Source organism: Elephas maximus, chromosome 19 (genome assembly GCF_024166365.1).
Source record: "Elephas maximus indicus isolate mEleMax1 chromosome 19, mEleMax1 primary haplotype, whole genome shotgun sequence".
Lineage (NCBI taxonomy): Eukaryota > Metazoa > Chordata > Mammalia > Proboscidea > Elephantidae > Elephas > Elephas maximus.
The window spans coordinates 38,992,106-39,007,903 of NC_064837.1; the positions used below are offsets into that span (position 1 = coordinate 38,992,106).

General features: G+C 37.0%; 1 protein-coding gene across 5 annotated transcripts in view; it reads right to left on the reverse strand.

Moving 5' to 3' along the window:
* STXBP4 (syntaxin binding protein 4) overlaps positions 1-15,798 on the reverse strand; it is a 191,816-nt gene that overhangs the window by 54,560 nt on the left and 121,458 nt on the right. The gene's annotated exons all lie outside the window — the stretch shown is intronic.

Sequence of the window (15,798 nt, forward strand, 5' to 3'; positions counted from 1 at the left end):
TACTTTTGAGATATAAAAGAAGCAGATTAGGCACAGAAGCAAGCAGGAATGGGGGATAGATGTCATGTGGCTATCTCCAAGGAACCGTGAGAAGAATGCTAGTGAGGGTAAGACAGGGATTTCCCCTCAGAATGGACAGAGAGAGCCTTCTAGAGCTGGTGCCCTGAATTCGGACTTTTAGCCTCCTAAACTGTGAGAAAATAAGTTTCTGTTAAAGCCGCCCACCTATGGTATTTCTGTTACAGCAGCACTAAGAAACTAAGACAGTATCTCTTTAGGTATTTTGGCCAGTATCTCTATGGAATGTCATTAGCTTTCAACTATCATACCGAAAGTATCCCAATGTCTTAGTCATCTAGTGCTGCCATAACAGAAATACCATAGGTGGATAGCTTAACAAAGAGAAATTTATTTGCTCACAGTAAAGTAGGCTAAAAGTCCAAATTCAAGGCGTCAGCTCCAGGGTAAGTCTTTCTCTCTCTGTTGGCTCTGGAAGAAGGTCCTTGTCCTCCATCTTCCCATGGTCGAGGAGCTTCTCAGGTGCAGGGACCTTGACTCCAAAGGACACGCTCTGCCTCTGGTGCTGCTTTCTTGGTGGTATGAGGTACCCAACTCTCTGCTTGCTTTCCTTTCACCTCTTGAGAGATGAAAGGTGGTGCAGGCCACACCCAAGGGAAATGCCTTTACTTTGGATCAGGGAGGTGACCTGAGTCAGGGTGGTGTTACAATCCTACCCTAATGCTCTCAACATAAAATTACAATCACAAAATGGAGGACAACCACACAATACTGGGAATCACGGCCTAACCAAGTTGATACGCACATTTTTTGGGGGGTCATAAGTCAATCCATGACATCCAAACCATATTAGAATCTCCAAAATTATGTATTTTGAAAGTAAGCTTTTCAGAAAATAATACACTATTCACGCTTGCATTAGTTTTCTACCGCTGCGTAACATATTACCACAAACTTAGCGGCCTAAAACAATACTCATTTATTAGCTCACAGTTCTATAGGCCAGAAATCTGACATGGCATGGCTGGGTTCTCTGCTTGGGGTATCACAAGGCTCAAAGTAAGTTGTCAGCCAGGCTGAGTTTTCATCTGAAGACTTTGGCAAAAAATTAGCTTCCAAGTTCATTCTTCTTTTTGGCCAAATTGCTGTTGTGGGACTCAGGTCCCCTATTTCTTGCTGGCTGTCAGCTGGGGCTGCTTTCAGCTTGTAGAGGCCCCTCCATATTCAAGCCATCAATGCACATAGATGCCATGCTTCCAATCTCTGACTTCTCTGTCTCTGATTTCTAGGCTCAGGTTTAAAGGGCTTATGTGATTAGGTCAGGCCCACCAGGTAATCTCCCTGTTTGAAGGTCAGCTGATTACATGTAAAGCATGTTACTGTTAACTCTTTTTTTTAAATTGTGCTTTAGGTGAAAGTTTATAACTCTAATTAATTTCCCATACAAATTAATTTATACACATATTGTTATGTGACATTAGCTGCAATCCCTATAATGTAAAAGCACGCTCCTCCTTTCCATCCTGGATGCCCATTCAGCTAGCTCCTATGCCTTCCTGCCTGCTCATCCTGTCTCAGAACAGGAGTTGCCCATTTGGTCTCACGTATCTGAATGAAGTAAGAAGCACACTCCTCACGAGTACTAATTTTTGTTTTATAGTCTTGTCTAATCTTTGTCTGAAGAGTGGACTTTGGAAATGCTTTTAGCTCTGGGTTAACAGAGCGTTCAGAGGCCATAGTTTCAGGTGTTCCTCCAGTCTCTGTCAGACCATTAGTCTGGTCTTTTTACATGAATTTGAGTTCTGCTCAGTACTTTTCTCCGTTTTCATCCAGGACTCTCTGTTGTGTTCCTTGTCAGGGTGGTCATTGGTGGTAGCTGGGCACCATTTAGTTCTTCTGGTCTCAGACTGACAGAGAGTCTCTGGTTTATGTGGACCTTCTGTCTCTAGGGCTAATATTTTCCTTGTGTCTTTGGTGTTCTTCATTCTCCTTTGCTCCAAGTGGGTTGGGACTAACTGATACATCTTAGACGGCCACTAGCAAGCTTTTAAGACCCCAGATGCAACTCATCAAAATGGGATACAGAACATTTTCTTAACAAACTTTGTTATGCCAATTGACCCCAAAGTATGGTCCCCAGGGCCCAGCCCCAGCTACTCTGTCCTTCAAAGTGTTTGGGTGTGTACAGGAAACTTCTTGGCTTTTGCTTTGGTCCAATTACTGTTACTCTTAACCAGTGGAAATCAAACTTGCCTGACAGCAACTTTACCATTTCCAATCACTAAATGGTCAATCAGTTAGTTTTCCCAAATGGAGCAGAGAAGAAAAGGTGCAATTCCTTTTTTTTTTTTTCCTTGCCCTTGTAACAGGTCCATTAATTCACAGCAACGCCTAAATTAGTGTTTGGTTGAATACTTGGAAGAGATATATGTATACCAGGTACTAGGAATTTTGAGGGCCATCTTAGAGTTCTGCCTACCAGAATGCTCATTTATATTTTTCTTTATTCATATAATGTCAAAACCAAAAGTAATTTTTTTTTCTTTTTTCATCCCTAGGAAGGGAAATGTTACTGAGAAAAAGATACCAAAGGCACATACAAATAAAAATAACTTTATACCTATTTTTAAGATGTATAATATATATCAGAGTAATCTGTACGTTAGTCACAAAATTGTAAATTTTTTTCCCCAATAAATCCAGAAAATTTACAAACAATTTTCTATTTCAATCAGTGGTCAGTTAGTGAGGGAGAGAAAATAAGAGGAGAAAGAGAAAGGCAAAGAGAAAAAAGTAAGCAAGGGAATGAGAGGCCTGACGTAGGAAGAGCTAGGAAAGAGATGTAAGAGAAATGCTTACTGCTTTTAATTACACTGGCTATGAAATTTTATAGATGTGTAATATTGTTTGCAGACTCTAGGAAAAAAAGGAGAGAGAGAATATGTGAAAGGGATTATATGGCAGGCTACAGCTGGGCAGGTAAAGTGGGGTTGAAGGTGGTGGTCTCAGATCTCCAGATCCAATCTCTCAATCTCTGTTGAAATCTCAGCCAAGCTATCCCTAGTCCAGCTCATCAAAATATGTCTCACACTTGCTGGACATGGTAACCTCTCCAACATTCTCAGCAGCACCTCTGGCTCCTTACCTACCCAGGCCCTGGATCTGCCAGGAACTTCATTCAACACTTTTCTACTCACATTGCTGAGTGCCTACTATCTCAGTGCCTGGTAGAATGGCACACAGATACAAAGTGGTGCCTCACACATAGTGGGAATCAATAAATATTTGTTGACTGATTACAGAAATTTGCCTCCCATGAAGATTGATGTTTCATAGTGAATCCTGCACATATTTCACATTTTATTATTGTTCTAAGGTCTTTATACACACCAGGGGTACCTTCTCACAAATATTTGCACAACTGTTATTTGTGGATTTTGACAACAGGGTAGTAGAAGACCAACGAACATGCAATTTTAGAAATGCTACCACATACCAGATGAAATAAAGTCAACGTCATTGATATTTCCTACCCTGAGTACAAATAATGAAACTCAAAACATCATTAGTTCCTAATTACATAGCATTTTGCTGTTAACATCCTTGTCTTTGAAATTAAAAAATGGTATGCTTATATAGAAATTTGTTAAGGATCTTATATTACTTTCTGGTGGAATTTGAAAAAAAAATCATAAAAACAAAGCTTCCCTCAGATATTTGCCTTTAAGATTTGCTTAAATTTTTTTTAATGATTTTTTTAAAAGCAATAAAAATGCCTCAAAAAATAAAAAACCAAATGTATTGCCATCGAGTCGATTTAGAGGAGATACATTTTTCAAATAATAGTATTCATGCAATCAGAGTACATCAAATACTTAATACTCAATTAAAAGTGATTTGAAATTTGCTTTTTCTCCTCTTCAAAGAACATTAGTCTGACAGTATAGTTTATCACCACTTAAAAAAAGAAAATCCATAATATGGCATTTAAAAAAACTAAAAAAGTTTTTTTTTTTTTTTTTTTTAAATGCATTTAAGACCCTTTCAAAACATAAATCCACAGAAGGACTTATACTTAAATCTCTACCGCAGCTTTATTTATAATGTTCACCAACTGGTAATTGGATAAACAAATTGCTGTTCATCAATACAATGGAATACCACTAAGCAAAACTGATATTACCGATACATGCAACAACATGGGTAAATCTAAAAAGCATTATGCTAAGTGGAAGAAACTAGATACTTATAGTCTATCTGAAATTCTAGAAAAGGCAAAACTATCCTTGGAAACTCTACGGGGCAGTTCTACTCTGTCCTATAGGGTCGCTAGGAGTCGGAATCGACTTGACAGCACTGGGTTTGGTTTTGGTTTTCGTTATAGTGATAGAAAGCAGACTGGTAGTTCTAGGGATGATAGGGATGAGGGAGAGGGTTGATTACCCAGGGACACGAGAAAAAGTTTTGGGGTGATGGAAATGTTTTAGAACATGATTGTAGAAGTGTTATACAACTATACACATTTGTCAAAATTCACTGAGTTGTACACTTACACTTGTACACCTCAAAAAAAAAAAAACTCTCGAAGCAGCAGCATGAGCAACCCCAATTTAAAACAAACAAAATACTTAGAAGAATCCTAATCAAAAGGGGAACAGTGAAGAACAGAATTTAAAATTCTCATGGACTCCATGCTTTCTGGAGCTAAGGGGGCTGGATGAACCCCTGAAACTACTGCCTTGAGATAATCTTCAAAACTTAAACCAAAAATATTCCCTGAAGTTTTTTCTTAAAGCTGAACAATAATTTAGCTTAACTAGTAAAAAATGTCTGCCTTGAGCATCATGCTCTTTTAAGAACTATCTATATGGGATCAAATTGACAACAGCAACTCGAAAGATTAGATAGAACCTTAGGGGGCAGGGAGTTTATGTTAATGGAGGAGGAATAACAAGAATGGTTGCACAACTCCAAGAATGTAGTCAATGTCACTGAATTATACATGTAGAAACGGTTGATAGTCGTATGTTTGGCTGTTTATATCCTCAATAAATAAAGTTACAAAAAAAAAAAAAAAAAGACATTTTACAATGTGGCCACAATCTTCCTTTTCACTGTCATGTCTCATCAATCTCACTTATGGTCGGGAACATACTATGGACTTCTTTTCCTCTATCCTTTTTTCAGACACTGTTCCTTCTATCGGGAATGCTCATCACTATGGAATATAGTCACTATATAACATATATGTAATGCTATATAGAATTCATGTCTTAAAGCACTGTACTTGGCTCTAGCTGGAAGCTGCCTCCTAAGCAGCACCTAGAATGGCATATAACTATTTACACATAGAGACTACCAACACAGTATTTGGTTATCAGACATTTGTGTGAATATTCAAAACCTGTATTTAAAATCCAGTAAGTTAAATCTACTCTTAGAATCTAATTTATAAACATTGAAAAAATTTATAAACACTGAGAATCTTAAAAATCATTTTTTCTCCCCATTGGATCACTGTCTTCCATTATCGTCTGTTTAATTGCCTACTTGCTTTAATCATTTGTCATTCTACATTGCTCACTGACAATCCATTAAATATGGAATTTTAATTTGAAAATGTTATTGATAAAAACCTGAATGCTTGAAGCTAAATTTACAGAATAGCAAGAACTGACTGATAAAGAAAATGTAATAGTATTAAAAATTACTCTTTATCACATCCAGGGATCAGTCCCTGGAGAAGGACATCATGGTTGGCAAAGCAGATGGTCAGTGAAAAAGAGGAAGACCTTCAAGGAGATGAACTGACACAGTGGCTGCAACAGTGGGCTCATGCATAACAACAATTGTGAGGATGGTGAAGGACTGGGCAGTGTTTCATTCTGTTGTACAGAGGGTCGCTATGAGCCAGAACCAACTCGATGGCACCTAACAACAACAACACCACATCCTCTAAGTATCTGGGGAAAGACTTGAAATTAATTAATTGTAAAGAGAATTTCAGAATATAAGGACAATAAAAATTGTGTTTTAGCAACTTTAACTGTAGTTACGTGTACCTTTTAGGTCTCTGTTTAAATTTTACCTTGCAGACAGACAGACCTTCCTTGTTCCCCCTAGCTAGGTGGATCCCCTTCCATCTCTATCAGAGTAACCTGTTCACTACAGGCATGACACTTTCTCAGTTTGAAATTACGTATTTGTTTTCCTGTTTATTGTTTGTCTTCCCCAACTAAACCATAAACTTTATGAGAATAGGTATCATGTCTGTTTCATTTACCCCTGCGTAGAATGGACTTCTCAAAAGGCCTGGCATATAGTAGGCATTGTTGAATGGACAAACAGTACTTTATTCTCTTACTACAATGTGTGATTATATAAGCTCTTTTAAAATGTCGAATTATTACCCACCAAGTGTAAAAAAAAGTGTATGCTCCTGAAAGACCATGCCTGTTTTACTCCCTGTTCACACCCAGTGTTTGACAAGAGTAGGTAATCAATATTTTTGAAGAAAGAAAGGGAGGGAAGGAAGGAATAGAAGTGATAGCATGATTGGGGGAGAAAATGGCTCCTAGAGAAGACTGCTTTATAGTAATACTCTGAGAGCATGGCAATAATTCAAATACTAGCTAAAAACATTCAACCAATTTTTCAGATGTTTTGCCCACACGATGCAAACCTTTGTACCTTTGGAAACAGCTAGATGACTCAGGATTTCACTTGTAATACAGACGCTTGATGTCATTTAGATATAGCTGAAAGCTATCGTTTTGTTTTCTTACTATTAGTGTAGCTAATTTGGATAGACCTGTGTTTCTTAAAGGTACATTCTTAAAAGAGTGCTGTGCTATTTAGTCAAGTTCAGAGTATTGGGAAGGCTTAATCACATGATGTAGTGTTCCATGAAATGATCTTGGATTTGGCTAATTTCCTACCAATAATATTAGGACCTACCTAAGACTTTTGGTCATCATTGAAATCTGAATGAGCTACAGAAAGAAAAATTCACAAATATTATTTTTTACAGTAAAGGCTGGGCCAAGAGGAAAGCCTATAGTCTGACTGAAATCTGCCATATTATTTGACATATGATAGAATCGAATAGCTGTCTGCCTTCCAGAAAGTGAATGCTCATTTAAAAAAAAAAAATTTTTTTTTTTTTGACTGGCCCTACAGTCAACCCCTAACAAACAAAAACAAGCAACCCAGTGCCGTCGAGTCAATTCTGACTCATAGCGACCCTATAGGACAGAGTAGAAAACAAGCAAAGCACTGCAAAATTGACAGCTCTGTTGGAAATGGAACACACTCTTTGTTTTTCAAGACTGAGATTATAATAGTAGATTGTGACAGCAGGAAAGATTCTTTGAAGAGACAGTAGATAAAAAAAAATTTTGTTTAGCATAATATCAAATTAAAAGAATCACAGTTTCTGCCTACTAAGAATTCTAAGATTATATCTGACACAGAAATAAGAAATTTCTTTGTTTCTTTACAGACGAGCAAAAGCATATTATTACTAAAGAGAAAGAGCTTAAGAGTGAATCTTTATTTACCTCTTGAGAAATTTTCCTTTAGATTCTTAATTATACATAGTTTGTTAGCTTATCTGAACTTAATAGCACTATGTACTCATTTTTCATTAATAAAAATATTTGCTTAAAAACTTTGTACAGATAGTGTCTCTGTGTAGCTGACTCATTTTATTATTAATGGAAGGTGTGCAGAGAGGGAATATATTGGTATTCTACAGGAAATACTATAGAGATTTCAAATCTAGGTCATATAACAGAGCACTCCTGTAAGAGAGGAGCACAACAGCCCAGTGGTTTTTCTTCCACTCAAATGAGAAAATGTTTGAGCAAAAACTAACAATTACCTGCTTTGTGGTTTACTTACATGATAATTATTTATAACCATAATTGTCCTTTTTGACCTCTTCACGCTCTTAGCATATTACCCTCATATACAAGGAAGTTTACATTTAGTGTGTACTAAGGGTAACCATGACACAGAAAGCCAGATAACAAAATTGGTGTTTCTGTGAAATCTTTTATCTGGTAATCTCAAAATTGTATTAAATACCAATTAAGTTTCAGTAACATCATTAAGCAGGAAACTTAAGATGGGGAGACTTGGCAAGTGAGCAGCTAAACAGAAAAGAGAGCACACTCCTTGCTCTGCAAGTTCCAACAAATTTGTTGCCTTCATAGATTTCTGAATATGATATTATGGTAAACACATATATGTGTGCTATGATTTACGCACCAATGGTCTTCAGAAATAACACAAACACCAATAAAATACTTTGACAGTAAAATAGTGAAAATATATTCTCAAAGGGAAAACATTCTATAGCAATATTTCATTTGACTGCATTTATCAGGTCCTTGGGAAATGGCAACATCTACTTTGAGCATTAAAAAAAAAGTTTATGAATATGTATGCTTCATTACACTTTTCAGTCCCAGAGATATAAAGAAGTAGCTCAGATATTTTTAGCTGAAATATGAACAATCAAAAAATTATTCCCCGGAGTTCGTCTTTACTCCTGTATTGGGCTATCAAGACTAAGGGAGGAGAACGAATGAAAATTAAAACCTTCACCCACGGTGGAAACCCTGCTGGCTTAGTGGGTAAGTGCTATGGCTGTTAACCAAAGGGTCAGCAGTTTGAATCCACCAGGTGTTCCTTGGAAACTCTATGGGCCAGTTCTGCTCTGTCCTATAGGGTCGCAATGAGTTGGAAACAACTCAACGGCAACGGGTTCATCCATGGTTCAGAAAAACTGAAGTTTTACTCTGTCACTTATGAACATAATTAAACATTAATCATATATGATTAGTCAAATTTAGTTCATATTTGACCCCTGAATTATTATAAATTTAAAGAATAAACAGATATTGGAGGATAACAACACCCCTATATCCTGTCTTAAATGTTTCAATTACTTAGGTCTGCTTCCCTTTGCCATTGCCTGAGAACTCTGATCTTCAGAATGGCCACTGGCACCACTCTGCTGAGGAATTGTTTATTATTTTAAACTGTGATTGGGCTAGGGATTCAATTATACTACTAAATAGCCAATTTCGCAATAATTGTGTTGTTGCAGTTCATTAAACAAGCAAACAGTTTTTATTCAAAGGATAAAAAAGAAGAAGGAGTAGTTAAAGATACAGAAAATATATTAACAAAACCTGCTTTTCTATTTGGAAGCAGAACATAATTTGTCACTTTTTAAAAGACAACTTCAAGTTGACGGGCTAAGGCAAGATGCTACACAAATGCATGTGGCCCCACATTCAACTCCTAACAAACGAAAACAAGCAAAGCACTGCAAAATTGACAGCTCTGTTGGAAATTGGAACACACTCTTTGTTTTTCAAATCTCTAAGAAGCCACATTACACATTGATATATTTTTCTAGATTACAAAAGGAGAGCCAGATGATTTAAGAACTACGTTCAATGTATTGCATTCATATATTTTTTTAAAGAACCAATGTGTTTCCTAAGGAAGTCTTTGGAGGCTGATTTATGGCAAGCTACTTAGAAAAACCTGCAACAGTCTGTTTCCGTAAGTTAATGTCAATTCAGTACCTAGTCAAGCAATAAAATAACAGCGTTTTACTATATAAAAACTCTCCAGCTGAAACATATTGATGCACTTCACAGAGCCCTGTTAGTACTTCATCAGTGAAGACAGGTCCACTTTCAAATAACAACCTCCATTACAGTAGTAGGACAGAGCAAAGATGTTTTCAATGACGATTAAGGTTAACAAAAATCTTGCTCACAAAGAAAGGATATTATAGCTACTGCAGCTATTTTATTTCCTGAATCAGAAACTGGAAGAATAGCTGAAAGGGTGACAAAACATTCAAAATCAAGGTTTTCCCTGGAAATTATTTTTTTATGATTGTCATACCCCAAAGGCCCATTGAGTTCCATAGAGAGACCCGAAGACTCAGTTTTGTTTTCAACCACGAAGCCAAGAAGAGAAGTGTTCCACCTTTCATGGCCATGCTTTGCTGTGATGCTATTTGACCAAAAACAGTTACATTAAAACTTTGTCCAGGGACACAGGTACTCACTTCATGGCTTAATAAAAGCAGCACAAAACCTACCAGGCTTCATTATAGTCCCAAATTTTAGATTCTCTTTTTTGAAAAAATATGTTAGAATAATTACTTTAAGAAGGCTAACTAGGTCATTTTTTAAAATCTCTCCCTTTCTTTAAAGATTCTTAAAATAAATGCTAATCCTTTCTTGAAGCAAACAAAAGAAAAAAATGTTTTCCCTTGGATTCTCTATTACCTAAATAGTTCACATTTAGCCTAGTCTTAGAAACAATTCAGGCACAATAGTCTCTACACAGCATGCACAGTTGTGATGTGGTACCCTAAGGGACATATTATTGTTAACGGCCCATCCAGTCATTTGATTATCGTTGTATGGTTAATGGCTTTTTAGGATAATAACTCCGATACAGACAGTCAAATGCTTTAATTAGTTTATTATCCTTTTTTATTTCAGAACAGATCCAGGCCATATTTGGTGAGGGTACAGGGCAATGCAACTTGAAAGCCATTACAGACAAAAGCTTTAAAAACTCTGCTGTGTTCCTCAGTTTCTCCTGTTAGTTCAGCTCCCAGGATTTGGGGAGGCTCCTAACCTAGGTTATGTTTGTAAACAATACTTGCACTTCGAGAAAAATAAACCACAGAACATCAGGAGAATGATAAATAAAATGACAAAAAGGATGAGAAGCCTGCCAAATGAGTGCCAGGGGAAGGAGAGAAATCGGACAAAAAAGCCAGAATCAAGTCGACAGTAATGGGTTGGCTGGGCAAGATTGGAAAGGTGAGGGAAAGAGGATGGAATCAATTCTGTCTTGTATACCAGATAATAGAATAAGCTTATAAAATAATTTGTCATTCCTTCATATTACAGGTGAGGATACTGAGGCAGTTAACTTCATAAATGAAGTTAAGAAACTCTCCAAGATCATGTTGCTCATAAGAGGCAGGGCTGGATTTGAACCTAGGTAGGTAATCAGGTTTTTGAGTCTGTGCTGTTAGCTACTATGCTTCTCCCACTACACAAAAAGTAAACCCAAGACTGTTAGTAAACTTAAAAAAGCAAAGCAAAAAAAAAAAAAAAAAAGACTGAAAGTTGTTGTTGTTAGGTGTCATCTAGTTGCTTACGACTCACAATGACTCTGTGTACAACAGAATGCAACACTGCCCGGTCCTGCACCATCCTCACAATTGTTGTTATGCTTGAGTCCAATGTTGCAGCCACTGTGTCAACCCATCTTGTTGAGGGTCTTCTTTTTCACTGACCCTCTACTTTACCAAATGTCATGGATTGAATTGTGTCCCCCCAAAATATCTGTCAACTTGGCTAGGTCAAGATTCCCAGTATTGTATGATTGTCTACCATTTTATCATCTGATGTGAGTTCCCTGTATGTTGTAAATTCTATCACTATGATGTAATAAAATGGATTAGAGGCAGTTATATTCATGAGATTTACGAGATTAGATAGTGTCTTAAGCCAATCTCTTTCAAGATATAAAAGAGAGACGTGAGCACAGAGACATGGGGACCTCATACCACCAAGAAGGCAGTGCCAGGAGCAGAGTATGCCCTTTGGATTTGGGGTTCCTGCACTGAGATGCTTCCAGACCAAGGGAAGACTGATGACACAGAGAGAAAGCCTTTCCCTGGAGCTGACGCCCTGAATTTGGACTTTTAGACTACTGGACTGTGAAAGAATAAACTTCTCTTTGTTAAAGCCATCCACCTGTGGTATTTCTGTTATGGCAGCAATAGATGACCAAGACACCAGGCATAATGTCCTTCTCCAGGGACTGGTCCATCCTGATAACATGTTCAAAAGTACGTGAGATGAAGTCTCATCCTCCTAGCTTCCAAGGAGCATTCTGGCTGCACTTCTTCCAAGATGTACTTGTCTGTTCTTCTGCCAGTCCATGGTATATTCAATATTCTTCACCAACACCATAATCCAAAGGCATCAATTCTTCGGTCTTCCATATTGAACGTCCAGCTTTCGCATGCATATGAGACAACTGAAAACACCAACGGTAAGGCGTGCCTTAGTCTTCAAGGTGCCAAAATGTAAATAACGTAATTTTGACAAAACGTAAATGCTGATTGTCTCTTGGTGGTAGATTATCAGCAATTTTTCCTGCTTAATCATTCTTTGCATATTTTTTCAAAATAACAAAAAAAAAGTTCTGCACCTTTTTATGTCACCAGAAATTAAAATCAAAATATCGCCAACCTAACTAACATTTTCTCTCGTCATTTCTCAATTCAGAAAAAATATGCATACATTTAAATGACATTTTGTGAATCAACCCGACAGCTACTGGTGGTGGTGGCGGTTGTTGACAGTGATCAGAGCACATTTGTCCCTCACATTTAGAAAGTCACCAGAACCTGGGCATAGGCAGGGGGTTGTTTATATTAAGTAACTTCTAAAATATGTTGTAGGATTGGTATAGATTGAGTTCAATTTCCTACACTTTTTTTCTTAATCTTATACCTTTTAGACTAGAGTTACATAATTTATAAAATGTCCAAGAGGTTCTAAGAGATACTGAGATGCCTTATGAATCATAGAAGAAAGATTAAACTGACATTCAAGACAGTGTTGGTGTAAAATCAATCTACTGAAACTTCTATCTGAAAGGTCGCAAATGCTTACAGTAACAGCCAATCCTTCTCTCACATGTCGTCCTCTTGTTGTCAATATTGAGCACTACTGACCACTCACTTCTTGAAATTCTCTTCTTCCTGGTTCCTTCCTCCCACCACCAATACTCTGCTCTTGATTTTTACTCATGTCATCCTGACTGTTTCCCATCTCGTCCCTCTTCCTTTTTGAGGTGTCCCCAAAGGACTTCTCATTCTCCTACTCAGCAATATTAGGGTTTCAAACGTCAGATCTACATGTCTAACCTCCCAAACATCTCTAATCCTAACTTTTCTCCTATCTCCCTCTAGGAGCATCCCAATACATCTAATATGGAACTCATCTTCTCTCTCTTCCAAATTTATCTTTCCGTCTGAGTTCTTTGTGATTTTTTTAATGATTCTACCACCCATCAGTAATCCAAGCTCAAAAATTCAGTGTTATTTTTACTCCTTTTCATTATTTCTCTCTTGTATTGTTGTTTAGTTCTGTACAATCTACTTCTATGATGTTTTTCATTTAGTTATTCAATAAATACTTAGAATGACTGCTGTAGAAGATTCTGGAGCCACAGTGGTGTGTATACAAGTGACAACTCTACCTTCCTGGAGTTTACTGCTAATTAAAAAAAGATCTTAAATAGGGAGATTAGCTGGGTGGGGCCCAGTGCAGTCACAAGGGTCCTTAAAGTAGAAGCTGTGATATTAGAAAGACCTGACTGGCCATTGCTTGCTTTGAAGATGGAAATGGGCCATGAGCCAAGGAATGTGGGCAGTCTCTAGAATCTGGAAAAGGAGAGAATGTGGATCCTCTCCCAGAGCTTCCACAAGAGAACGCACCCTTGCTGACACCTTAATTTTAGCCTACTGAGACCATTTTGGACTTCTAACTTCCAGAACTGTAGCATAATACATTTGTGTTGCTTTAAGCCACTAAGTTGATGGTAATTTGTTATAACAATAGGAAACTAATACATTCTCTCTCCTCTAAACTTCACAGCACTTTATCCTTACCATGTTCAGCTTGTATCATATTTATATGTACATATTTTCATTCTCTTTGTAAATGGTTAGCTCCTTGAGAGCAGGGTATACCTCTAATTCATTGTTGTGTCTACCATAATGCCAAACACAGTGCCTTGTATAGCAAGAAATCAATAGATACTAAGAATGTTTGATGTTTTAAAAAAATTTATACGGTACATATGGCATATAGAAACCCTGGGCATAGTGGTTAAGAGCTATGGCTGCTAACCAAAAGGCTGGCAGTTCAAATCCACCAGGTGCTCCTTGGAAGTCCTACGGGGCAGTTCTACCCTGTCCTATAGGGTTGCTATAAGTTGGAATCTACTCGAGGGCAATTTTTTTTTTTTTTTTAAGGGTATATGGCACATATTGTAAGTCATATAACTGGAATACTCAAATAACCTGAATACTCTATTCCTTGACTTTTCTAGAAAAATTAGAGTTTTTTAAAAAGCAAATCCTTGAAAATATAAAAATTAAAAAAAAATAACTTTTAGGCAATACGCATGGTCACAGAAGATTTGTCAATTCACTTTTTAGAAATGAAGGTTTTAAATCAACAGATATGCAATTTCTTAATTTATAAATGTCACTGAGTTTAAATACTTTTATTTGTATTTGTTTAGATCTGAAACAATACCATGTGTCTGAAATGGACAGTAAAAGCAATCAAGCATATATTTTTGCCAACTTTCTACTTATATGTCATGTAAATGAAACCAAATCATTTGGGCAATTTGTCATCAATGCTGTCCAACAGGGCCCTTAGAGATGTATTTAAGAAAGTATTTATAAAGAATTAATGAGTTGCTAGCATAAGATACAATGTACCAGGCATTCAATGTACCAAACAGGAATGAAAAATGCTAAAATTGTGTTTCCACTAGTGGTCTATAAAGAAGGAAGCTGAAAATAAAATGAATAAAAGATCAAGGTGATTTAATTATTGTCAGGTTATATAAAAGGCTTGTACTTTTATGTGATGTGAAGATGGAAAATGGGGACATAGCTAATGAGTCCATTATGTCAGTATCATTTGGAATCAGCCAATTAAGCTTTTGGCATTTACCAACTTTGAATGTGTCTCATATAAAACTAAACACAACTATGCTAACTGAGAAGAATAAAAGAGAATTATGAAATAATCAGAATTCACATTAAGTTTTTTTAAGTTTCCTTTTATTTACAAAAAGCAATTCACTCATGTCTGTACTGTCAGGGTTCATTCATTTGCTCTCTTGTGTACAAATAAATATGTTTGCCTTTTCATCCCAAAAGGCTAAGAAGGAAATGCAGCACAGTGGGGAAGGGCAGCTTTCCTTCTTTCTCGTAGAGTTTATGGGTGAGGTAAGTTAACGAACATCCATTCATCAAACAGTCATTGAGCATCAACTATGTGTCAAGCATTATGCTAGGTACTGGGAATATTAAGCTGAATTAGATACCATTACATGGTGAGGAGGAAGAGTTGCTTCCTTTGGGACGATTCATCAGAGCATTCCTACTGTAACAGCAACTGTCTGCTTCTGGAAGCTGGTGTCTTAATTAAGTCTGCTAATGTAGAAATACTAAGGAAAGGCAAGAGGGAGAAAGAAAGCAAAGGAAACTTGTCCATTCATGATATGGGAAACCTACGAGAAAGCTTGTAAAGGAGTACCCTTATATTCCCCCCAAACTTCCTCTGATTAGACAGAAAAGAGCCAAGGGGGTAGAAAGGATATTAATATCTCATGTGGAGTCTGAAGATTGACTGAAAGCTCTATGAATATAATTTGTATCTCTTACTGTAATAAAGAGGAATTTTTTATTCCAGGGGAAGTTCTAGCCTTAAAGGTCATTTTCCCAATGCGGAAGATAAAAACAGATGGCGGTCGTTTATGGTATTACTTTTCTATTGCTGCATAACAAACTACACACATTTGGCAGCTTAAAACAGCACATGTTTATTATCTCACAGTTTTTGTGGGTCAGGAGTCTGGGCACAGCTTAGCCGAGTCCTCTGCTTAGATTATCACAAGGCTGAAATCAAG